Source organism: Mastigoproctus giganteus, chromosome 12, assembly GCF_048544385.1.
Source record: "Mastigoproctus giganteus isolate SK-2022 chromosome 12, ASM4854438v1, whole genome shotgun sequence".
Taxonomy (NCBI): Eukaryota; Metazoa; Arthropoda; class Arachnida; order Uropygi; family Thelyphonidae; genus Mastigoproctus; species Mastigoproctus giganteus.
The window spans coordinates 34,032,906-34,059,709 of record NC_143586.1 but is presented as its reverse complement, the minus strand read 5'-3'; the positions used below and the strand labels follow the sequence as shown (position 1 = coordinate 34,059,709).

The 26,804-nt window shown below is 37.3% G+C and overlaps 1 long non-coding RNA gene across 1 annotated transcript; it reads left to right on the top strand.

Annotated features, from left to right (window-relative positions):
- The first annotated feature begins 5,324 nt into the window (after positions 1–5,324).
- On the top strand, positions 5,325–26,285 carry LOC150076873 (uncharacterized). Its single transcript, XR_016547707.1, has 3 exons — positions 5,325–5,410; positions 16,504–16,705; positions 26,001–26,285. It is a non-coding gene; the product is annotated as an uncharacterized LOC150076873 (long non-coding RNA).
- Positions 26,286–26,804: the final 519 nt, after the last annotated feature.

Genomic DNA, 26,804 nt, shown 5'->3' with positions numbered 1-26,804 from the left:
ATAGAAGGCAATCGTGAAACCAGTAGCACTACCGCTAAGCCTAATATTTCACTTATTTCCAGTCTCTATTATAAGTCTATGGGAGAAAACCTTGTAGCATAAAATATTAACGTTGAAATTTTAAATCACTCATATCTTAGTAACCCCTTCACAAAAGAACCACAAACGTATCTCCTATCACTCACCAAGAATTTATGGAAGTTATGCAACAATTCTTTCACGGTGGGGTGGTCTAGATCTTGAATATAATCCAATTACTGAGGAACTCACAAACATAAGGACATACAAATAGCGAAAACAGCGCCACTACAGAGTACTGTACCCTATTACTATTACTGTATTAGGGTTACCCGTAAATGATTACATTAACACGTATTCGTGTCTGTAAATTGCGTGTGTTCTCTGGTCGGTTTGCCTGTTTTGCTGGACGAAAAAACCCCAGTTTCTGAGGGGAAAAACCTTGCTATATACGCCTGAGACCGACTAACTCAGCCACGGAGTGAAAACAGCCCACTAAAGTTCCTCGCGTCATCGACGGGATTCGAACCCGGGCCTTTTCCACCCGGTGTGGGGAGGACGGTGACGATACCACTGTGCTACCCACGCAGACTACGCAGTACTGTACAGCAAGGAAGGTGGAAATCTTTTGACACACCTCTGGCACTGCTGACTGTAGCGTTTTGCATTCTGACTTGGAGGAAATCGCAACCGCCCCTTCATCCACTACCTGCGTTCCGATACGTGGTCGTCCCCTGCCTGGAATTACACCTAACTTCCCGGTCGCTTCAAATTGCTTTATTAGTTTTCGAAGCCATCCTGACGTCAAAGGTCCTTTAGGCAAACCTTTAAGTTTCCGATATTCATGTAGTGCTGCATTAGCGTTACTATTATTCGGGTAGAACAGTTTTACTAAAGCAGCACGTTACTTTTTTGTAAAGGCCATAATGGTAATTGACGGTGGCGTTGGCCTTTCTGCTTTTATCTAACAGGATGTTATTTGCGTAAGCAGCGTCTTGAAGCAAAGGACACCTTTCACATATGTGCAGCGCCGTTTTCCCCTGGTGGCGAAATTTGAACTCTTCTACATATCGAAATTTGCTTTCTTCTACATATCGCTTCCCCATACTCTAAATGACATACCCACCTATTTTCACAGCACTAACTCTAACCGTTTTGACACTAGGGTCACCTGAATAGGGAAACTTATATTTTAACCAACCGATACATCACTAAGGAACTCGGTGACAGATGACATATGTCGACGATGCAACCTGGCGTCAGTAACGATCCAACACGTCACCAGAGGATGCAGGGTGATCAACCAGATCGAATGCAATTGTACACATGACCAGTTTGCAGAATAATACCTCAGAAGCTAGGAGGAAATAACAGTTGTTCAGAGAAACTGTGCTCCATTACAACTACAAACCTCATGTTATACTAGAGAACCCAGACAAGCTGTAGTGAGACCATGCCATCATAACGGACAAGACGATCTAGCCCAGACATAGCGCTCGTTAACAAGAAAGAAACACTGACTACTTCCAAACAACCTAAAAGGAAAAGATCAAGAAGTACAGGGACCTTAGCCAAGAAGTCAAAGAAAAGCGACATATTTAACGAGTAATGACAATCCCGATCACCGTGTAATCCACCGGCATGGTGCCAAAGAGCCTCCATATGACCTCGTGGGTAGCCTTGTTGGTAAAAAAAACTATTTATGAGCGTCACCCAGAAAGTTAGTTCATCTACCCATGTGTATGCAAACTGCATGTTGTTCTCTGATCGATATGCTGCTTTGCTGAAAAGAAATCCCGGTTCCGGGGAGGGCGAAATCTTACTATTTATACCTGAGACCGCTAACTCAGCCAGGAATGAATAAAGTCCATATAAGTTCCTCGCGTCATCGACATGATTGGAACCTAGGCCTTCTCCAACCAGTATGGGGATGACTCTGGCGATACCAGCGTATGAGCTTACAAACGCTGCTGCACAGTTGGTAAAACTATTGATCAAACTATTACATGAGGGCCACCCTAAAAGTTATTTCATATACCCATATACGGTCTGCCTGGTAGCACAGTGGTATCGTTACCTTCCTCAACACACGGGCGGAAAAGGCCCGGGTACGAAAGCTGTCAATGAAGCGAGGAACTTTAGTGGGCTTTTTTCACTCCGTGGCTGAGTTAGTCCGTCTCAGGCGTAGCTAACAAGGTTTTCCCCCAGAAACTGGAGTTTTTTTCGTCCAGCAAACAGGCAAACCGACCAGAGAACACATGCAATTTACAGACAAATAAATATATGTGTAGATGTAATCATTTGTAAGGGACCCTAATATCATAATATCAATCCCCATATACACTGGCTATCACTTTATTAGGTATACCCCTGCTGTGCACACAAATGGTTTGTCCCACAACGTTGCAAGTCACATGACCACAGTTGTGGATATAAAAACAGCAGAACTACCTTTCCAGTATCTGTTAAACGTAAAAACTGTAGCAAGAATGGGGAAGAGGAGTAATCTAACGGACTTCGCACGTGGCATGGTAGTTGGTGCAAGACGTGCTGGACAAAGCATATCTAAAACGGCAGTTCTCCTGAAGTGTTCACGCACCACAGATTCAAGGGTGTATCGAGAAAGGTGCAACGAACAGAAAACATCCTCTCAATGGCACTCCTGTGGAAGAAAATCACTTCTGGTTGATGAGAGTAGAGAGTGTGTTTAGTGTCAAACGGCACCAGGGGTTTTCCCCTTCTCTGCGTGCTATACATTGTTGGTGTGAAACAGAACAATGTCAATTTGCCCCCAGGGACTCACATCTGTGAGTCTTCAATCCGTGGCTGAGTTAGACCTTCTCTGGCCAGAATGACAATCACCAGGATGACATTTCTAAAATCTGCTAAGCCTAGCAAAACAAACAAACCATAGAACTCATTCAATTTATGGACATAATATGCATGGTTGGATGATGTTAGTATGATGTTTATTATTTTATATACTATTATTATATTTATTTATCTTTATTGTTGAAACAAATTACCATGTGATTTTTTTAGAAGGACTAGAGAAATGAAAATTGGGAGAGCTGGACAGCTATCTATGTGAAACCAGGTATTTTTTAAGGCTGGTCCGAAATACGCCTAATTTTTTTGAACGAATTTGCATATATTGATACTAATAAGTATAATAAACACCATACTGAGAACTAAATCTGATTTATTATTAGTTTTTTTAAAATTTGTTCTTGAATTTCTGAAACTCTTTATTCGTGATGGCTGTATTACACTGGTGTGCAAAATTTAAGGACCAGTCAGGTTTTCACCTATAGCTTCTCATAGGAGTGGCCTGGATATGGGCCACTCCTATGAGAAGTGTATTGCGGAAAAAAAAAAAAAAAAATAGTACCGGAACGTTCGTCCAAAAAAAATAATACCGGAACACTCGTTCTCCAGAGGACTATATGATAACGCTAGATTGACTGTATAGTAACTGAATCAGACTTTAGACTCACGAATCAAAAAAACAACCAGTTCTAGCGTTCAGCTCATGGCGAATCAAAATGCAGCGTTAGTAAGAAACGTTCAAGTTTCATTGCGAAATTTATATATATATATTTTTAAGTAAATCCATTAATTTTAAAGATTACTATTAATATATATTTTTAGTAGCAATGGGTAAAATAAATATTTCTCCCTCCCCTTTGATAATGCCATTGTTTCATAATATTAGGTGTATAAATTTAATGATTTTCTATTATGACATTTAGAAAAAAATACCGGAACGTCGTTCCGGTGCGTCCGGCCCAAATACACCGCTAGATATGGGAAATGCATACCAAAGGAACCTTGTGAGGTACAGAAATGATGAAGGAAACAACACCGACACAACAACGAAAGAAAACGGTACAGAGGGACTTTATTCAAAAATGGCAACATAGCACTAGCTGCCATGATACAGATGGAACACTGCCAAAGATGGAACAAAGGGAAGAGGTGGTCCTCAGTAGGAGATATGGCCACCCCTAATGTCGATGCAAGCTTTGCGCCGCTTGTCCATACTTAGAACAATGTTGTTGATAAGTTCTTGCGGTAACATCGTCCATTCGTCTGTCAGCGCCATTTTCAGCTGTTGAACATTTTCTCGTGGGTGTGTTGACGTGCCACTAGACGTCTATCCAGAGCGTCCCATATGTGTTCGGATTCATCCAAATCGATGGGATTTGGATCGACGGAACGGGCAGGTCAATCCATATGAACAATGTCCTCACTTTCCAAAAGCATATCACAGCTGCAGTGCGATGGGGTGTGGCATTATCATCCATAAACACGAACTCAGGGCCAATGGCACCTCCGAACAGAAGCACATGGGGAAGAATTACCTCAGTGCAGTAGCGTGCACCGGTTACAATACCACCTTCCAGTATCTAGAGTTGTGTATTCAAGATAACGTCCATCCAAGATAACGCCACCTCAGATGAGAACACCTCGCCCACCATATCGATCACTTCCAGTGATGTTTGCAGGGTGATACCGTGTGCCAACATGTCGCCAGATTAGCTGACGTCCAGAATCGCTGCTGAGACTGAAACTACTCTCATCAGTAAAGATCAGTACCTTAAGTAAAGATTTTGTGGTTGTAACCTTTAGAAATAGTGTTTGTCCTTAAGTTTTTCAAACCAGTGTAGTAGTGACAAAAAATGGTAATACAGCATCAGCAAAAAGAAAACCAACTCACCTCTTCTTTACCTCCCCTCTAATAATTTGTTTAATTCTTCCTTAAATTCATTCAAACTACGCACTTCCACAACATCAGAAGGAAGTTTGTTACAGCAATCGAATTTTCACTCCTGCAACCATTGTTCATCAACGTATGTCCCTAAATATGTGTTGTCCGAGAAAGAGTCAGGATATCATCGGCGTGTATCTCTCCAGTGCTTTGTTTTAAAGCATTGCATTTTCAGAACTGAAGTCTTTTTCCGCAAGAAAGACTTCAGTTTTGATAATTCCTGCTCTTTCTAATTTTGTTGTTCTTCTGTGCACCTTCGCAACAGATCATCCTTCTTATAACGAAGCTTCCAGACCTGCGTGCGTACTATAAAACGAAACTGTTTATTTGTGATTTTCATGCTATTTACCTTTGTCTGCTTATTTGGAAAGAGACATATTTAATTAGAGAAAACTTATTTCTCCTTCAAGTGTTTGGCATCAAGGTTTAAATCCCAGAATATCTAAGCGCTGTGAAGTTTAAATTGAGGTATAATCTCGATTCCATATGATCGTTGTATTAAATTACGGGAGGCTAGAATATATTAGGCTGTATCAAAGAGTATTTCTCAAAGAGGCATTGTTTCTTGATGCGGTTTTTATTTATATAAGATAATCTTGAATTATAGTATAAACTGGAAAGGTGGGGTAATGTTTCCTTTTACCATTTAAATTTTTTTTCAGGTTTCGGTTACTATTATTGTTAGCGACGCAGCATTTTGTCTCTTGTTTTATACTAAACATGACTACAAAATGAGCTTAGCTATTTAAAACTTTCATTTATGACGTCATTTACAGAAGTATTACTTTGATATCTACAGTACTTGGAAATTTTTATTTGAGGGGATGGACAGGTGATGTGGGAAGTTTTTTTTTGGCTGATGCTTTATAAGCTTGCTTTCTTTCGTCACTTGCCGCAACTAATACAATTAAAGTTAAATTGTTAACATTCTTTCATGGTAAAGTATGAAGAGTGAAAGATTTTTAAAATTTAATTAAAATTTAAATGAACCAAAAAGAATTCATCCAAAGGAAGTGTAGAAGCCATATAGCATAATCTTATGAAAGTTGAGGGGAAAAATTACTTTTTTCATTCATTTAAAATTCATTTCTCTCTCACTCTTCGTTACTCTGTCCACTTTGCATTCAAAAAAGTGTTACGTGTATAAAATAAATCTTTTGCTAATATATGATGTAGTATTTTTGTTGCATGAAATTCACTAGATGTAACAAAAGAAGTGTTGCATCTTCAGTTTGTGCCATCATTTCTTGATGGCACAAATTAAAATCTCGCACATATGAAAGACCCTTAATATGTTTTGTTAAATTGTGATATAACTTTAGACTGTATTTACATGGATTAGTATTAACTGTGCCAAAAAAAAAAAATATATATATATATATATATATCTAAACGACGGTCAGACAAGATAGAATACAAGAAACAGCACCATATTTAGCAGGCCATAGGTTTGAACCCCAGTCACTCACAGTGCATGTATTTACACCCGTACACCTGAAATAATGTAAGGAAGCAAGCTTCTACAAAAAAATAAAAAAAACTTCATTTGCTTATCCCTTCTAATAATTTGTTCAATCTTTTTTTAAAATTTATTCAGACCACCAACTCCCACAACACCATTTGGACGTTTATATTGAGAGTAAAATACTGTCTGTCTAAAAGCAAACTTCTGCACATCTGTTCTTCAGTCAGTATCTTTTACTTGGTATAAAAAGCTTAATACTTTCTACAACATATACATTTGTTAACATCAGGTAGTCTCACTTAGAAAAAAATTTAAACCCTGTTCAAGATGATTGTAGTCGCCTTGGTGAAAGCAAAATTCTTCCCCTTTACCCTGTCAAGAGACTATATCTTTATATATAAATCCCACTCAGTATACTATGATCACTGCCACTTCGTGGTTCCTTTACCTGAAATTCTTAATGCATGGAGAATTTTCTTAATACTACTTATTAGTAATGCTGATAATTAATTCATTGCAAAGGATATTTGTTATTACCTGTAAGTATACTCATTTTTGCCTAATTTTGAAAAGAATTGGAACCCTTTTTTTTTTTTTTTTTTTTTGAGAGAGATCCAGTTAAAAAATGAAACATTAATAAACATATGTTAGGGTAGATTTGCTAAATTGAGTACACACACACACACACAAACACTGAATGCACATTGTTTACGACCAAATCCCACCTACAACTATTTTTCCATTACTTTCACATTTCCTGCACTAGTGACGTATCTAGTCAAATGTCTTGGTTTATGAAAACTTCATTGGCTTGTGTCAATTGTGCCCTTCTGAGCAATCTGGATTAAAAAAAAAATGTGTCGATAAGAAAATATTGTTGTCTGTAAATGTTTTTTCATGATCTATAAAAAATAACTTTTGGACCTAGTGGTCAGCAACCCTGGTGACCATCAGGTCAGCCTTGTACTTGTGAATAAAAATACTACATGTTCTCAGTCTATGTTCTGGGGAGTGTTTGATTAGTTTTTATTTAAGAAATTTCTTTACTTCTTCTGAATAACAGAATATACATTATCACCTTCATTTTGTGTATGGCCCTTAATTAAAAATTTATGGGTAATATCCAAAATTTGTAATGTAGTTATTGCATGTTCATTGCAAACATACATTTGAAAAAAAATTTTGGAATAGAAAAAATACATATATTATTAGTGATAAATGATGCAAGAAAGCAAGCTTATACAGCATCTGCCAAAAAAAAAGCCAACACTTCCCATTTTACCTGTTCAATTTCACTAACAATTTGTCTAGTTCTTCTGCCTTGAACTTATTCAGAATGTCCACTTCTCTAACACCAGATTAGAGTTTGTTCCAACAATTAACCACCTTCAGGCTGAAGGCAAGTTTCCCGATGTCTGACCTGCAACCATCGTTCTTCAGTTTCGTGCAGTCTGAGCAAGAGAAAGATGCTATCAGCACTGAGCTGATAGTTCATTCAAAGCCTTAAACATTTCAATCTGATTATCTTGCAGGTGCCTAATCTCTAAATGCTGTAATTTGCAATTAAACATATCCTGGTAACAGCACCATTTTTGATGCCCTCTCCAGTCTTGTTGCTCTTCTCTCTGCACCTTTTCCAATGGATCCACATCCTTCCAAAATGAGGCTTCCAGACTTGTATACAGTAGTGAAGATGTGGCCTAATCATTGCCTTATACAAAGATATAATGACCCCTCCCTTAATCTTGTAGGCAAAATTCTTGTGTATCATTGAGAAAACCCATGAACTGGCCTTGTAGCCTGTCTGCACTGCTCAGAGAACTTTATATCTGAATGCATAATTACCCCTAGGCCTTATTAATTTTCTGCTGCCCTGAGTGGCACAACACAGCTGGTATGTTAATCTGGGATTACTGCTCCCCCATACGAATTACCTCAAATTTGTCAATATTAAACTTCAAGTGCCATTTCTCAGCCCATCTGCCTAATATTTTTAGATCTTGTTGCAGTAACTTACCCTGATTACTGTCAGTAACCATCCTGTCTACTTTTGTATTAGCTCCAAACTTTGACATTAAGCCTGATATGCCTTCATCATTATCATTAATAAATATATGAAAACAACAATGGGCCCAGAACTGATCTCTGGGGCACTCCACCAATAACATTAGTCCACAAAGAGCAGTGTCCATTGATTACCACTCTCTGTCTTTTTCCACTCAACCATCCCTTTATCCTTAGCAGAAACTTACCCTTAATGCTGTGCTGCTCCGAATTGAACAGCAGTTTTTATATGCAACAGTGTCTAAAGCTTTCTTTAAATCCAAGTATATATATATATCAAAATTTTTTGCATCCAGTTCCTTTGTTACTGCATCACAGTATCCAATCAGATTGATCAATCAAGACTGCCCCTTAACAACTGCATACTATGACTGCAGTATAATTGCACTGTCTAGATCAGGTGGCCCCAAAGTGGTCAATAATAGAATCTGTGGGGTCGATTGGGGGGTTAATTAAACGTTTTTACTCTATGTATATATTAAGTACAATAGCATCATTAATACACAGCCATTTCTGAATAAACAGAATATTTATAAGGTGGCATCATTTTAAGTTATCTCATATTGTGAATACCTTCACAACGAGTTGCCATGTTACTTATTCTCAGATAGGTACCACCACCCACCATGGGTGGTGGCACTTATCTAAGAATAAGTAACATTAGTCTTCTTCTTAGGTGAAGCGTTACTTATTCGAAGTATTGCAATATCATGGCAACTCATTGTGAAGGTATTCACAATATGAGGTATAACTTAAAACGATGCCACCTTATAAATATTCTGTTTATTCAGAAATGGCTGTGTATTAATGATGGATTGCACTTAATATATACATAGTCTAAATTTGCTAGCAGCTTGAGACTTTAGCCCTAAATGCATCTTACGTTTTTACTCGTATTCATAAATTTCAGGCCAAGTCCAGAAATAGCAGAAATAGCCAAGATTTTAATACTAAAATACAATAATATATCTATAGCTATGAAATTTAGTCATTTAGTCATAAAATACAATAATATAAAATATCTATAGCTATGAAATTTAGTCATTTAGTGACCCAAAATTATTTTTTTTAATATTTAAATTAAACTATGAATACTAAATTGAGAGATAATCTTAATCAAACCTAATTACATTTTTTGAGGATGTTTTACATTTGCACTTACTCTAAAATATAAATTGAGCTACAACCCCAATAAGTACAATGACTGCCACTGTATCTAAGAAAAAATGTCGACAATATTCACAAGAGTATTTGAAATTTGTATTTGTGCCCTCGATTAACAATGAAACAATGCCTATGTACCTCTTATGTGAAAAAACTTTTAGTAACAATGCCATGAAATCTTCGAAGATGAAAGAGCACATTGAATGGATTCATCCTGAGAAGAAAAACAAAGATCTTAAATTTTTTAAGGCGCTGAAGGAAAAATTCAGAAATCAGCAAAATTTAAATACATTTTTTAAAGCATCTGCTCATGCTGATAATGGAGGAGGACTGAAGGCATCATTCAATAACTCTCTTATTATATCAAAGAAAGGAAAAGCATATACCATTGGTGAGGAGATTATAATACCAGTAATTAAAGAGGCGATTGAAACGATTATGATGGATTCCTATCCTGTTTTAAAATGGCTGCCATTAAGTGTGAATATAGTGCAACGACACATTGATGAGATGACCGATGATGTGGAGAAAACCTTGATGTCTGAGCTTCAGAATTGCAAATTCTCCATCCAATTTGATGAGTGAATTTTCGGTAGTTCAAATATTCTCTAATGGCCTATGTGAAAATATAGCCAAAGCCAAAAATCAATGTTGTTGACGAGTTTTTATTTGCTGTGTATATGAAAGTTGATAGAAAAGGTAGACAATTTTACAATGTTTGGAAGAGTAATTTAAGAAAAAAACAGTTTCCATCAGCAGTATAACTGCGGCGGCCACTGATGGTACACCAGCAACGGTTTGCTGTTATAGAGGAATTGCTGCTGTTCTCAAAGAAAAAGGTTCCAGAAGTACACCCTGTTCATTGTGTGTTACCCAGACACCATCTTGTAGCAAAGAAACTAACTCGGTACGCTGCATGATGCTCTAAAAGTGTATATCAGATCAATTAATAAAATCAAAGCCCATCCCTCAATTCACATCTGTTTGCCATGTTGTGTGAAAAAAATGATGAAACATTCAACCAATTACTTTTGCATACCGAAGTAAGGTGGCTGTCAAGAAGTGATAGTATGCAAAGACTTTTTGATTTGTATGACTCAACTGTGGATCGTCTTGCCAGCATAGATTTATCACTATGTGACGAGTTAAAAAAGTGCAAGTTCTATTTGGCAGACCTATATTCAAAATTTAATGAAGTACAGAACTGACTCCAAGGTAAAGATGTTACCATCATTCAAACCACCACAATTCTATTAGGGTTCCAAGTCAAGGTAGGCCTATATAGATCTTCACTGGCACACAGAGATTTTCAGTATTTCTCAAACTTAAAACAATTGTAAGGAGGAAGTAAAAATCTTTCAGATGATCATTTGGAGATATACACAGTGTTAGGGGAAAGGCACCTCCAGTGGTTTCCCACATATGCACTTTTGGAGATACACATAGAGCATCTTGAAAAAATTAATGGAAGACTTTAAAGTACGTTTCAAGTGTACATTCATTTCCTCCAGGAAATGAATGTACCTGATTGGATCATTATGCCATTTGATATAAATATAGAAAATGGAGTTGAACCAGGTTACTTAAACAGTGAATTCATTGTATGTATGTTGGCATAGAAGCTAAATCTTTATTTAATAATAAAAGTATCAGTGATTATTGGAAGATTACAGCAAAATATCCCAAACTTTCTGCAGCCGTTAAGCCATTTTTACTTTTGTTTCCGAGCACTTACATGGTCAAAGCCTGATTTTAGTCACACAAATGGCATTTTAACAAAAGAGAGGAACTGTAAACTTGGAAGAGCATGGTGAGTTAAGATTAAAACTCACAAACCTCAAACCCAATATTAGAGCTAATTAAAACCCATCAACCATATCCTATGCATTAATGATGTTCAATAAATGTAATATATAATGATATATAAAATTCAATAAAGAATGTGTTAGTTTATTTTTAATGTTTTATATTTGCAGAGGAATTCAGAAAAAACAGAATAAATTTCAAAAAAATGAAAAGAGTCCAGAAAAAAAACGGACTTCAAAAGTAAATTTTTACTTTTGAAGTCAGTTTTAAAATATTTAAAATTAAAATATTTGAAATATTTTAATTTTAAATGATATATACATCAAATCAGACTCAGTTTAGAGCTTCATTAAATGTTTCTCACATATTTCGATATAAATTAAGAAAACACATCCTTTCCACTGTGATTAAACTCAGAAACAGTCCTTAAAATATTGTTGTTACTTTTATTATTTTTTATTAAATGGTTGGGGGGGCCAATGAAGTATAATGGATTTCATTAAGGGGTGGTGACTTCAAAAAGTTTGGGGACCCCTGGTCTAGATGGTCCTGCATTACTTCTTTAACTTCAGTGACTTCATTATTTTCCCTGGAATGGAAGTTAAGGTAACAGGTCTGTAATTGCTCTTGTCACCTTTTGATCCTCCTTTGTGAATTGGATATATTTGCACAACTCCAGTCTGTAGGGACTTCCCTTTAATCTGAAGTTGCTCTCATAAGTATGGCTAAAGGTTTGCTTGCCTCTTTTGCTGCCTCCTTTAATATAACTGGATAGATCTCATTCACCCCCCTGTGCCTTTTTTTCTTACATTTAGCTTCAACAATTTCTCCTCCACCGTCCTCTTAGTTATCACAAAATCATTCAGCGAGTCACTAGTGGCATCTCAATGCATCTACATTCACAAAAGGAATTTTTTAGGGATCCTGAAACCATCATTCCACTGTTTAAATAAATAAAGAAGTCCTTGCTGCTTTTATTTTCTTTTCATTTCTTTTTCTAGACTTCTTGTAATCTTGCCTTCTGTTGCTTGCCTAACCCTCCTTTGTGACCTGATTGCGGACTAGTTTATATCTACTGTCGGCATCTGTATCACCTGATAATTTATATGATTTTTCTTCACTGCCGCGTCTTATCAGTTCACTGACATCCATGTATCTCTTAAGTCTTGAACATTAATAGTAGTAGAGTCAAGTATCAGTCAAAAAAAACCTCCCACAACTGTCTATCCCTCCAATAATTTGTCTAGTTCGTTGAATTTATTCAAACTACTCACTTATGCAACAACAAGTTGAAGTTTGTTCCAGCAATCAGCTACCTACTGGCTGAAGGCAAAGTTGCACACATCTATCCTGCAACCATCCTTCCTCAATTTTAATTTATTCCCCCTCGTGTGTAGTGTGAGCAAGACTGCCATGAGCATCGAGCTTGTTCAATCCATTCAAAGCCTTAAACACATGAATCAGATAACCTCGCAGCTACTTAGTCTCCAGACACTGCAATTTGCAGAGCTGAAGCCTTTCTTGATGAGACTACCCTTTTATTCCCATTCAGCAATCTCAATTGCCCTTCTCTGTGCCCTTCCAGCAGATCTGTATCCTTCCTAAAGTGAGGCCTCCGGACCTGTATCTCATAGTTGGTATAAAAAATGTAGTGGCTTCTGCGATTACATTCCCGAAGGCTTCCCATTTAGAATTTGCTGTTGATAATGCCATCAGTTGGTCCCACTGAATAGAAGTAAAAAATGTCTGAGACCACTGTAGTCACCTTTACGAAGTTTGTGACACTGCCACCTACTGGGTCTTTATCTGCAGATTCTTAAAGCAAGAGGGTCACTGCTGAAAATCAGATCACGGTATTGCTTTCTCTTATTGTTTCGCTAATTGTTTTGCAACCCGTGAGGTGTTGGATGACCATGGCTCATTGATGCTTGAGGTGAGCGAAGGCTCTCCCGGATGGTACGTGGCAACAGAAGGGCGACTGTGGCGCAACTCACTGGTAATTGGAATGCTGGTGATGGGAGTAATGTGTCACAGCACACAGTATGTCGAATCTTGCTGAAAATGAGGCTGCATAGCAGCAGGCTGTTCCAAGTTTTTTTTTTTTTTTTTTATGTAAACCCCAAACACGAGAGGTATTAGAACCTATAGTACTTAGTACTGTGCTTGAGTTGCCAATGGCTGTTCATTATACTCCTCACAGCCATTGGCAATAACACACTCCATCTCTCATTCTTGTTTTTTCAGTGCTTATGTCACATCAAACTGACTGAACATTGCACTGGGCACCCATGTATACTGGATGTACTACCTCTTTTATTTCATGTGCTTCTTAATTAAGAGCATAACCCTCTCTCCTGTCCTGTCTGTTCTTCTTGTACACATTGTACTCCTATGTTCAAGTTTTGCATCTCCTATGTCTGAGTGATACTGTACATTCAAAATCCTCACAATGTCTACATTTAATGACTTAATCAGTACTTCAATTTCATCAAATTTATTTACTATGCTCCTACCATTAGTGTACATGCAAGTATACACCAATGAGTCAAAACGTTATGACCAGCGAGTCGTTCATGCAAATCGAAGCGACTGCAGGTGAACTACAGCGTGTGCGCGGGTCAGGACATGGTATAAAAAACACCTGATACTGAGCTTCGTTAATCAGCGTTTCCCATCTTGTTTTTTCAGATGAGAAAGGAAGCAGACTTAAGCGAGTTTGACAAAGGCCAAATTGTAATGGCCAGACAACTGGGCCAGAGCATATCTGAAACAGCATGGCTGGTGGGGTGCTTACGGTCAGCCATGGTTAGTACCTACCGAAAGTTGTCTGAGGAGGGAAAACCCGCGAACCTCCCATGAGGTGTTGGATGACCATGGCTCATCGATGCTCGAGGTGAACGTAGGCTCTCCCGGATGGTACGTGGAAACAGAAGGGTGACTGTGGTGCAACTCACTGGTAATTGGAATGCTGGTGATGGGAGAATGTGTCACAGCACACAGTTTGTTGAATCCTGCTGAAAATGGCGCTGCATAGCCGCAGGCTGCTCCAAGTTTTTTTTTTTTTTTTTTTTATGTAAACCCCAAACACGAGAGGTATTAGAACCTATAGTTCTTAGTACCGTGCTTGGGTTGGAGGTTGAGAAGACGAAAGAAGATATTTGTTGACATTGAACTTGAACTTCTGTAGACTGTAATTTTCAGGAAATACGTATGAAGGAAGGTTGTTCCAGAAAATGGCAGTTGATTGAATAAACGAGGAAGATGAAAAGTTGGTTCTGTGAGTTTGAAGTTGGACAGTAAAGGGATGTTGGCTGGTGGCGACACGTGTTTGGACTGTTTTGAAAGAGAGAGCGGGAATTATAGAAGCCAATTCAGAAGAACAGTGGCCGTGGAAGTATCTGTTGAAGAGGCATGCAGCAGAACCAGTACGTCTATGAGACAGCGAGTGGAGAGACTGTTAGAGATGAGTCATTAATTAACCTAACTGCCCTCTTCTGAACAGAATCAAAGTCTGAGAGAGGTTTTGGGGGCACCACCCCAGATGTGGGAACAATATTCCATGGCAGGGCAGATTTGTGATTTATACAGATTGAGTAGCTGTTTGGAAGAAAAGTAACGCCGAGAGCGAAAGAGAAAACCATGTTTTTTAGATGCAGAGGAAGATATTTGTAATGTAATGCAATATTTGTAAAGTACCCGTGCTAACCACGGTTCACCAACGACAGTGCCTACAATGGGCACACAAGTGTTGAAACTGGACCTTGAGTGATTGGAAGGTTGTCTGGTCCAATGAATCATGTTTCCTGTTGCACCACATGGACGGCGGGGTATGTGTGCGTCATTTACCTGGGGAAGTGATGGGGTCTGGATGCACCGTGGGATGAAAGCAAGCTGGTGGCAACAGTGTCATGCTTTGGGTGATGTTCTGCTGAGATGCCCTGGGTCCAGTCATCCATGTGCCGGGCACTCTGACGTTTACCCCCTACCTAAACATAAATGCTTACCAGGCACATCCTTTCACGGCAACGGTCTTCCCCTCTGGCAGTGTCGTCTTTCAGCCGGATAATGTGCCCTGCCACACTCCCCAGATTGTTCGAGAGTAGTTCGCAGAACATGAGGAAAACTTCCAGGTATTGCCCTAGTCTCCAAATTCCTCAGACATCAATCCCATCAAGCATCTGTGGTTTGTGTTGGAACAGCAACTCTGATCTGTGGCATCTCAACCACAGACTTTACAGGAATTAAAGGATCTGCTGGTTACATGTTGGTACCAGATACCACAAGACAGATTTAGAAATCTTGTAGTGTCCATGCCTTGCCAGGTACAAGCTGTTTTGGCTGCACTTGGAGGACCAACATCATATTAGGTTGGCGGTCATGTTTTGGCTCATCGGTGTAAATCCACCTCTTCTTACTCTAATGCAGGCCATGTATTTATTTACTTGTTTTACATCTAGCATTTTTGCTGAATCAACGGCAAAATATTACAGTTTAGAATGAAAATAGGCACTTCTTTCCTTGAATTTCTCTAAATACCAGAATGCCAAAATGAATATATAACAGTAAGTTAAAAGGATACGAATGAAGAAGTTTGAAGTTTATATCAGGACTTTCTGGGAGCATGACTTCCTGTCCATCGTGGTTTAAACTTCTTTTGGTTTCCAGGATTCCCCTGGAAACTCGGTTAAGAATGATATGCCATATGATTTTGATGGCTGTACAAGTGTGCAGCAAGATAACATACACATTTTTGTGTAAGAAAAATCCAAAAGTTGAATCAGAAAGGCTAGTGCTAAAGAAGGGCAAAAATAGTAGAAGAGTTGAGATAGACAAGGGTACTCTTAGTTTCATGGTTTTTGTAATTGTAGTTAATTGAAGGTCATTGAAGTTAATAGGTTATAGCAAGTTAAAAGCTTATAAAGAAGTAGTAGTTTGAATCTGGGCATTACAATAGTTTTCTTGCTTTTTATTTTATGTAACCAGTACAGTGCTATGTTATGCAATGATTGAGAAAGCTACACATTTGTTCCATTCCGAAATCTGGAAAAACTATATACCTTAATGGTCTGACTTTAAATTTGCTGAATTTGAGAGTTTAATTGCTGTGTTACTGATTTTGTCTATGATGTTCTTTTTTTTTTTTTTGCATTTTTTTTAGTAAACCATTAAACATTAATTAAAACATTAATAAAAATGTAATGCTTGCCATTTTCAGTTAGCTGATGGTGACGGATAAACAGAGTCCCAATCTTTTCATAAGATCTCTAAAATTAGGACTCTTTTATAGATATGTAATACTGTTTCCAACTTGTGTAGCTTGGGCTATTTATGCTGATTATTCTAGAACTCAGAGATATAAAGCTGAACTTGCAAATAAAACTACTGATTCTGTAGACAAGAATTAAAAATTAAACAAGGTATGTAAAATGTTCTTTTTCTCTTACTGGTTATGAATATGAATTTTTATTTATTTATTTTTTTCCTGATCTGAACTGAATTGTGATGATTTTTTTTTTCTACCATAAACATTAAGAACACCCTATATTTACAGTGTAGAAATTATTTTGAAATATTACAGGTTGATGCAGTAGATAGTGTCAGACTTCATTTGGTCAGAATTACCTTTTTTTTTTTTTTTTTGCCTGTAGGCTGCTCTGTTGCTTGCAGGCTGCTTATAAATATGCTGCCTAATATAATATTTCCCTAAGAGTCCCTACTGATAGATATAAAATCCTAATCATTTCTAAGTGTTTATTATGAGAAGAGAGTTTCCAAACACATTTGGGATCTGGGGAAATGAGTCCAGAAGCATTAGGCTCTGTGGAGTGGGTTTCTTTGTTAAATTTTTATACTGTCTATAAATGTTTTTAAATATTAATTTCTTATTTTGACTTTGTCTAATCAAAGTCAGAGTCAAATTAAGTCGTTTTTAATGATCTATGTGAAGTGACCATTTAATTCCCTTATGTTCTTGTTCTTTGAAAATTTTTGATGAATTAAGCCACATTATGCCAGTTCTAATGATATGCCATATGATTTTGATAGCTGTACAAGTGTGCATTAATGGGCTGACCTGCATTTTGAAATACTGGGAATAACTAAAATTTGAATTTAAAAAATAATAATTTTTTTTTTTTTTTTTTTTTTTTTTGCAATGCAGCAATATCCTCTACATCTGTTGATATTAAATAATTCAATTTCATCAACTTCTTGGTCTGAATTCCAGAGAATTCATTACAGTTTTTAGTTGTCATAACCCAAAATTGTAAATTAATGGTTAATAGATGTGATCCTCTCAAATTTTCAAAACTATTTTGGCTGCCAGCTATTATAAATTATGCCTACAATTACTTGGAAAACAGATAAGAGATGGACACACCTGATGGAATAACTCAAGAAGCTTCATATATAAATTGACATGACTATATTAATGTTATGGGTAACCCTTTAGTTCTGCTAAAGCTAATGCTAAAAAGTGCCACAATATCAGATTTCAGCATCAGGTGGTGCAATGTACCTGCTGACCCTACTCTGGCTACACCACTGCTCAGAGGTAAGTTCCAGCATTTTAGGTTTCTGATCTTTTTATCGTCATAAATAGACATGTTAAAAATGTCTCCATCTATATATGTCTTCAATGAAATGACATTGAAGACATAAATATATGTGTGCTGTATAAGATCCACCTGTGAAAAATATAATACTGTATATATACAAACATACTCCTTGATGGGTTAAATTTTGAAAATTTCGAAAGTATATGTTGATATTTCTCTCTGTCCTGGCTTCCTGACTGAGAACTTCTGCAAAGGAATTAGTGATGTGGTTGCCTTCTTTGTGCAGTGATGGTGGAGAACAAAATCTCAATGGTTTCTTTAATAATTCATAGAATAGTCCTTCTTAAAGGATATCCATTTTTGATGAAAGTTTAAAAAGACAGTTCTGATTCCAGGTCTTTTTTGGTCAGTGAATATGATCGACTATGAGCACAAAACTGGCAGGATTGGTATCCCTGATCATGAATTTCAAAATATTTTGGATCTTGGAAACAAGAACTTTCAGAAATGAAATTTGGTTATTTTCAAGGTCTTAAATTGAATTACAATTTGGGATTAATGGAATTGATGTAATTTTGTCAGCAAGGAGATTACAATCATGGTTCCAAGCCAAGAATGTAACATTCAAATAAGTATCCTCACCACTGGTTACTCTTTTGGAGAAGTCTGGGTTCAAATCCTGTCAGAGACTCCTCTCTTGATGATGTAGATAGATGATTGTAAGCAGAAGTAGGACCCTGCCTCCATGAGTTATTCCCAGTATTTCAAAATGCAAGTCAGCCCATTAATACACATTTGTACAGCAATTAAAATCTTATGGGATATCATTAGAATTGGCATAATGTGGCTTAATTCATCAAAAAATTTCTAAGAACAAGAATATATAAGGGAATTAAATGGTCACTTCGCATGGATCATTAAAAAAGCACTTCATTCTCATAGCATGATGTGAATGCATCAACAAGCAGAGAAGAAAGTGTGGTTTCTTCCCTGCTTGTTGATGTTCACAGCATGAAAGCATGCAGTGATGCTTTTTTACAGTATGCAGTTTATCATGCTTAGGCCAGAAATTTGAATGTAGAAAGAATCTTTAAATGAAAATAAGCTTGCTGTTTAGTACGATTGATTGTATTAGAATGGCCAAATTCTACAAATTCTACAAGGAAGAAATAATATACAGCAGATTCTCGATTTACCAGGATCGGATTAACCGGGACACTTCAAGACTCCAAATTAAAAAATAAAAAAAAATCAACCAGAAATCATGAAATTCAAGTAATAACTAGAATAGGTATAAACAGATATTTTGCAAGTTGTAAATAAGCAACAAGAAGCAGCGTTATAAGTCATCATCAGAAGGTTAATGTGCCTATTATCTTGCAACCCCTGCTGTCTTCACACCTACCGCTCAAAAAAAAAAAAAATAAAAAAAAGAGACCAAATAATAAATAAATAAATTTTTCTGTTTATACTCCGGGACGACAAAACGGTCAGAGGAGTTCACAAGATAGAATACAAGAAACAGCACCGTATTCAGCAGTCGTGGGTTTGAACCCCAGTCACTCAAGGCACGTGTACTTATGCACCATTGTGCCTGACCACTAGGCTATGAACATTTAGTTTGTTTTAGTGCATCGATTGTTGCGTTCCATTGAACCGAAAGACAAATTTTGTTTCGTTATTTATGTCAGGGATGTTGAAATTTTTTTTATAGTAAATATATATATATATATATTTTGTTTATAAATCACGAAAATGATGGGTAAACACAAAAGAGTTGCACTTTCAGTTAAACAAAGACTTGAAATTATTCAAAAGTTTGAAAATGGTGCAGCTGTTAAATCTCTAATGAACCATTATAATGTTGATGACCAAACCATACGTGACATTGTAAAAAATAAAGGGAAGCATCATTAGCATTAGTAGAGGCATACGATGCAAGAAAGCGAGCTTATGCAGCATCAGCCAAAAAAAAAAAAAACCTATTTCATCCCTCCATTCGTTCCAAATGCCTGTCCAGCTCAGCCTTAAATTTATTTAGGCTATTAGCTTCCACAACAAAAGATGGAAACCTGTTCCACCAATCAACTACCCACTGGCTAAAGGCAAATTTCCACACATCTATTCTACAACTATCTTTCCTCAATTTGAAACTGTGCCCCCTCAGGTTCTTAGTCTGAGCAAGACAAACAATCCCATCAGCATTCAGCTTGCTCAACGCATTCAAGGCCTTATACACCTTAATCAGATCACCTCGCAGGTGCCTATTCTCCAGGCGCTGCAATTTGCAGAACTTAAGCCTTTCTTGGTAAGAGCACTCCTTTGTTTCCTTCAGCAATCTTGCTGCCCTTCTTTGTACTAATTCTAGCAACTCTACATCCTTCCTAAAATGAGGCCTCCACACCTGTACACAGTACTCTAGGTGTGGCCTGACCATTGCCTTGTATAACGGGATTATCACCTCCCTGTCCCTACTAGCAAAATTCCTATATATCATTGACAAGACTCCATGGCCTGCCCTGGTAGCCCATCTGCACTGCTCAGCAAACTTCATATTTGGCTGCACAATTACCCCCAGGTCTTTTTCAGTTTCACTTCCCTGAGTGTAGTAGTTACCCAGTTGGTACGTTACTCTTCGCTTATTGCTAGGCATTATCGAGGCCACGTTATGTCAAGGATCTGCGTATATTCTTACCATGTGTACACCATATCCAAAAATTTCATTACTTCATACAGCATGTCCTCCCAACTTATTCTTACTATTGAATAAACCATGAATTGTCAAACTAATAGAGTAAGCTTATCTGCAAAAAGATCTAAACCTCTCAAACGCTTCCTAGTTCATTTCACAAATATACGTGGTCTCAATTCTAATCTCAACAATGTCCACTTCCACTTGCAGTCTACCAAACCCCATGCACTTTTTCTGACAGAATCTCAGTTATCAGTTGATTCAACTACTGCTCATCCCAGTTGTCCAAATTATTCGCTGTATGATTCCTTTCACCTCAAAGGTGGTACTTGTTCATATGTCCGTACCGATATTCCCTGTCAGAGACTTGGTAATTTCGAATCTCCTCTTTTCGATCTTCTCTGGCTTAAAATCTCTCCACCTCATTGTGTCAAATTCATCTGTTGTCTCTACCATTCTTCCAACTCCACCAATCACTTGGAGCTCTTCAACTTCCTCTCTTTGCAACTTGACTTTCTCTAGTTCAACTTTTCTAACAGTGAGGTAATTTTCCTTGGTGATTTTAATGTTCACAACTCCAGCTGGCTTCAGTTTTCTAGTCACGTCGACCCAGCTGGTCGAGATGTTGAAGTTTTTGCAATTACTAATGACCCTGCACAGATTGTTCATTTACCTACAAGAATACCGCGGACAATTCTAACCATGCAGCCAACATGCTTGATCTTTTTCTCACAAACAACCCTTCTAAGTACAAGGTCGAAGTGAGTGGTCCTTTAGGTACCTTAAATCACAACTTGGTGATTGTCTCTTCTCCAATGGACCTTTATCTCATGGCTATTCCCAACTTCGTTTTGTTTGGCATTACAACAAGAATGCAAAAGGGGATGACCTGCGAGATTTCTTTTCTTCTTTTCCTTGGTCGGACTAGTTTCAAAACTTCTGATGTCAATGTTTGCTCAGATCGTGTCAGTGAAATTATTCTTGAGGAATGGAATCCTTTATCCCACACTCCACTTTAAAATCTCGTCCTTTACCTAAACCTCGGTTTTCCAATAAATGTGCTAAGGCCGTTCAGGAGAAGAATGTTGCATATCGTAATTGGCTTGTTTCCAATTTGTCAGTGTCATTTTCTGCCTACACCAAAGCTCGCAACAATTGTAAAGCAGTTATTAATCAGTTCAAACTAGATTTTGAACAGGCTAAGGGTAGAAAACTTGCTCCTTGCCGTAATGGTAGCCAAGCATTCTGGTCTCTTGCCAAAGCTATTGGCTGCAACTTTTGCCCATCTCTGCTCCCACCTCTGTCAAAAGCAGATGGTTCTCTTGTCACTTGAGCCAAGGATAAAGCTGACCTGCTAGCATCCCATTTTTCTTCCAACTCATGTATTAATGATCTTGGTAAAACACCTCCCACCATTCCCAACATGCTCCATTCAATGCCTCCTGTGGTCTTCCATCAAAAGGATGTCAGAAGGATTTTGACAAATCTTGATGCTAAGAAAGCTCCAGGTCCTGATGGTATTTAGAAGAAGAACTCTTTATTGCATACAAAACACACACACACTGTACACAATACCCTTCACGGCTGCAAGCCAGGGGTTATTTCTCCACTTGTTCTCAAAACCTATGCTCCTGAACTTACCCCTGTTCTTTGCCTTTTTTCCTCAAGGTGCCTCCGTAGCCAGGTGGGAAGGAGCAGCAGTGCGTAGCACACGCTTCTTGATTAGACCGGGGTTCGAGCCCGTCACCACCAAATGCGGTGGATGCGGAAAGGTCAGGGAATGACCACCGCATATCCCGGAGTAATATGGCCTTAGTTGCTAATGCTCCTAAAAAACAAATATTAAAATGCCTTTTTTCACTTTCTTATTCCAAAGGCGTTTTTCCTTTTGCTTGGAAATTTGCTGATATCCAGTCAGTTCCGAAAAAGGGTGACAAATCCGTCCCATCCAATTATCCTCCCATTGCAATGAATTCTACTCTTTCTAAAGTAATGGAGAAATCAATTAAATGCCGAAGTTTTCTGGTTTTTAAGAAACTACCTAGAAACCTTCTGTCTGATAAACGTTCGCCAGTATGGATTTCGTCAGCGTTGATCCACTGGTTATATTCTGGCTTATGTTACCCATTTATGGACAAATTGAATGGAAAAGTTCGGTGATACACAAGCAGTTGCTTTTAACATCTCAGAGGCTTTCGATCCTGTTTGGCATAAAGGTCTTCTAAACAATCTTATGGTTTGCCGACTGATTTTTGTAATTGGTTATCCAGTTTTCTCTCTGATCGCTCACTGAGGATGATGGTAGATTGCTCTCTGCCTTCTAACTTCTCCACTAATGCTGGTGTCTCCCAAGGTTCAGTTCTTTCCACCGCTTTCCTCTTGTATATTAATGACCTTCCATTGGCTGGAAATCCTATCCATAGTTTTGCCGATGATAGCACACTGCATTCCACTTTCCATTTTGAGAAATTTTGCCCTTCAATCAGCTTCAGCTTCTCGAAAATCTGCTACCAATTCCTTAAATGCCGATCTTCAGGTAATTCTCCAGTGGGGCAAAGACAACTTAGTTGATTTCAATCCTTCTAAAACTCAGTCTTGTCTTATATGTCGCAAAAAGGATTCTTCTGCTCCTATGCTTATCTTTAGTGACACTCCGATTTCTAGGCAAAATGATATATCTCTTTTGGAGATTACCCTGACTTCTAATCTCTCTTGGCACAAGCACATTATAAATGTTGCTTCCTCTGCATCTAAAAAACTTGGTTTTCTCTTTCACTCTTGGCTTTACTTTTCTACTAAACAGCTGTTCACTCTGTACAAATCACAAATCCACCCTACCATGGAATATTGTTCCCACATCTGGGGCGATGCCCCCAAAACCTCTCTCAGGCTTCTAGATTCCATTCAGAAGAGGGCAATTAGGTTAATTAATGACTCATCTCTAATAGAGTCTCTACACTCGCTGTCTCATAGACATACTGTTTCAGCTGCATGCCTTTTCTACAGATACTTCCATGGGCACTGTTCTTCTGAATTGGCTTCTATAATTTCCATTCTCTTTCAAAACAGTCTGAACACGTGTCACCACCCATTTACTGTTCAACTTTAAACTCACAGAACCAACTTTTCATCTTCCTCGTTTATTCATTCAACTGCCGTTTTCTGGAACAACCTTCCTTCATATGTCTTTCCCGAAAATTAGTCTACAGAAGTTCAAGTCTAATGTCAACAAATATCTTATCACGTCTTCTCGAACTCAAGCACAGTACTAAGTACTATAGGTTCTAATACCTCAAGTGTTTGGAGGTTTCATATAAAAAAAAAAAAAGAAAAAAAAAGAACCAGTACAAAAGGGGGGTTTGTTCCAAAAGCTAACAAAAATACACCGTGTTTTTTATAACTATTGGAAACTTAATTTTTATTAAAAATAGTAATAATTGAGCGTCTCACAAACTGTGACACATATATGCCAGATAATGTACGTTCATTTTATTTTCTTCTTCTTCTTTGCTAAGGACAATCGAACGAGAACATTTTCCGTTGCAGAATATGTTCACCTTCTGAACTTTTTTTCTGCAGCATCTAGATTTCATGTATCTTCTGCTTTCTCTAAAAAATCAGTAATCTGGGTTTGTTTGCTTTTGCTTGATAGGTCTTTGTAAATTTCATGGTATGATGGTATGGAGCTAAGCATTTTTGAAGCTCTCTATTGAGCTTTGTGCTCCTTTTAGTTGAAGGATCTGCATTCAAAAAAATAAGATTCTAATTGCCCAACTGATTTTATGCTTTTTAGTGTCAAATTTGGAATTTCAGAATTTTAATCTGCACTATCATCTTCTGAATTAATTTGGTTTACCTCTGATGCCATTTCTACCAAATCCGCTTCGCCAGAGAAAAAACTGGATTTTTCCAGTACGGTTCTCCATTTTCGTGTGACCTCTGCTTAAAAAACATTTATTATTACTACTCTTCTCCTCAGCCCCATCGAACGACAGTCTTTTTCTACAAGTAGTTCTTGAATGTGTTCAGTAGTCATATCATCTAAACCTTCCCCTCCTACTGACTTAGCAAGTTCTACTATTGCATTGATTTCATTTTCTGCTGGTTCGACCATATTTTCTGAATGAACCGACTCTGGCCGTTCATTTTTTCAACACGCAATTAATGTTGATGGTTGGCTTTATTTCTTTGAGTGATAGGGCTATGATTCTGATACAGTCCACAATTCAAAAATGTTTCCATGCCTCCATCACTTCAAGATTCGGAATCAGCTTTTTCCAAAAACCACTCTAAACGATTTTCTGATGTAATGGGTTTTAAAGGTAAATTAAAGAAGTTGTATTATGTGGTAGGAACATTACTTCAATGTTTGGATGACTTAAATCTTTTGGATGGCCTGGCGCTTTATCCAATAGAAATAAAACTTTGAAATATAGATTTTTTCCACAAGTTCAACCAACACAGAACCTAACATGGGGATTTTCCCACAAAATAAAATACATCCCAAAAATTTTTTTCGTATAACGACTAATGAGCCAAAAGCGGGATTCTCAAAAAAGAATGGAAACATTGAATTGAAAAATTAAATCCAATATAAGTGTTCCACACACAAAAGCTCAAAAATCCGTGTTGTGCGAGGTTTGCTGCAATTTATCAATCATGTTGGAGCAAAACCATGTTGTTGAAGTACCGTGTTATACAGGAGTTTCCTGTAATATATTATGTGTCTAATGTCTCATAGAAAGATAAAATCATTACAAATCAATCAAGGGACCAAGAAACTGCATTTTTCATCACTATCAAAGGGTTGCTAACCTTTTCTTAAATAGCAATCTGATGACCTTGTAACAAATTTCCCATGCCATCAATTAATAACAACAGTGCAAATGTGCCTTATTCTGAAATAACTGCGTTGCACAACCCCAGGGGTTCACATCTGGTGAGTATGGGTTTGGCACACCCAGGGTCCTGAGCTGGATATCATCATTCTTCTCTTTCTTGGTGATTTCCCCCCCCCCCCTCTCTCAGGGTCACTCAGGAATTTTTTTTTTTTGGCTGGTGCAGCATAAGCCTCAGGCTTCCTTGTACCATATAGCTAATAATAATAATAATGTTATTATGTACTCACTTTAAATAGGTTAGAGTCCATTGAAAACTTATTTCTCTGAAGTGAAATCTCCAACTTGCACAGCTAGATATGAGGCATTACTTGAATGATTGGTCAGCCCAGAACTAAATTTGGTGGTTCTCAGGTCTGCCAGATTTGCCCATTTTCTTTAAAATACCACCAGAAAATGGATTGCCAAATCTAGGAAGTTCAACTGTAACTTTTTTTTAAAATTATGATAACCATTTTTTAATTGTAATTTATATGCTTCATTTAATACCCACAGATGGATTTTATATATAGAATATATTATAAAGCACATTTAATATAGTATATGATTTTATTTATTTTTTTAGATGGTTCTTATCAATGCATTTCGCACATGGAAATCATACATTCCATTTGCTGCACTGTTTTTTGGATGGTATGTAGAACACTTAGAAACACTGAGGATGACTGACTTTCGTGGCAAGAGTAAACTGTTTGGCCGAGAATATGCTCCAGGAGAAAAGCCACCATGGCCATGATTAATGTTTTTGTTATTTAGTTATTATAGGTGATATTCTTTAGATGAATCGCATTACACATAGTTGTATAAGCTGTATGATTTTAAACTGCAAATAAAGAGTACTATAAATCATTATAGGAGCATTACTTCTAGGGTTGAGTAAATTATTCAAAGAAAATTCTTTAGAGACTATTCAATGTGCAAATAATTCTGATTCTGCAAATAAAAAGCATACTAGATATTGGATGCAAGGTTTTGTAAAATGTAATAGGATAGAAAAATCTCAAATTACTTTGGACACCTGTTCACTAAGTGAATTTCTGTTACATTCCAGTACCATTAATTGCTAATGCTCTTGTTAATTCACTTGGCAGCTCCTGTTTTATTAAAGCTATATAATTCAGCTGTTAAATGTTATGAACACCATATATAACTTAATCTTTATTAAAAAAAAAAAAAAAAAAAAAGGTTAGACTTAAATGCAGAGACAGGAATGAGGTGATAATCCGAAACGTGTAACTTCAGAATTATAGGATTTGGGGGAGGATAAATAATACATTGTAACACTTAAAAAAAAAATAATAATAAAACAATAATGAAAAATTATAGTGCTCTGCCTGTAGCTTGTTGTATACCACCTTCGACATTGGTT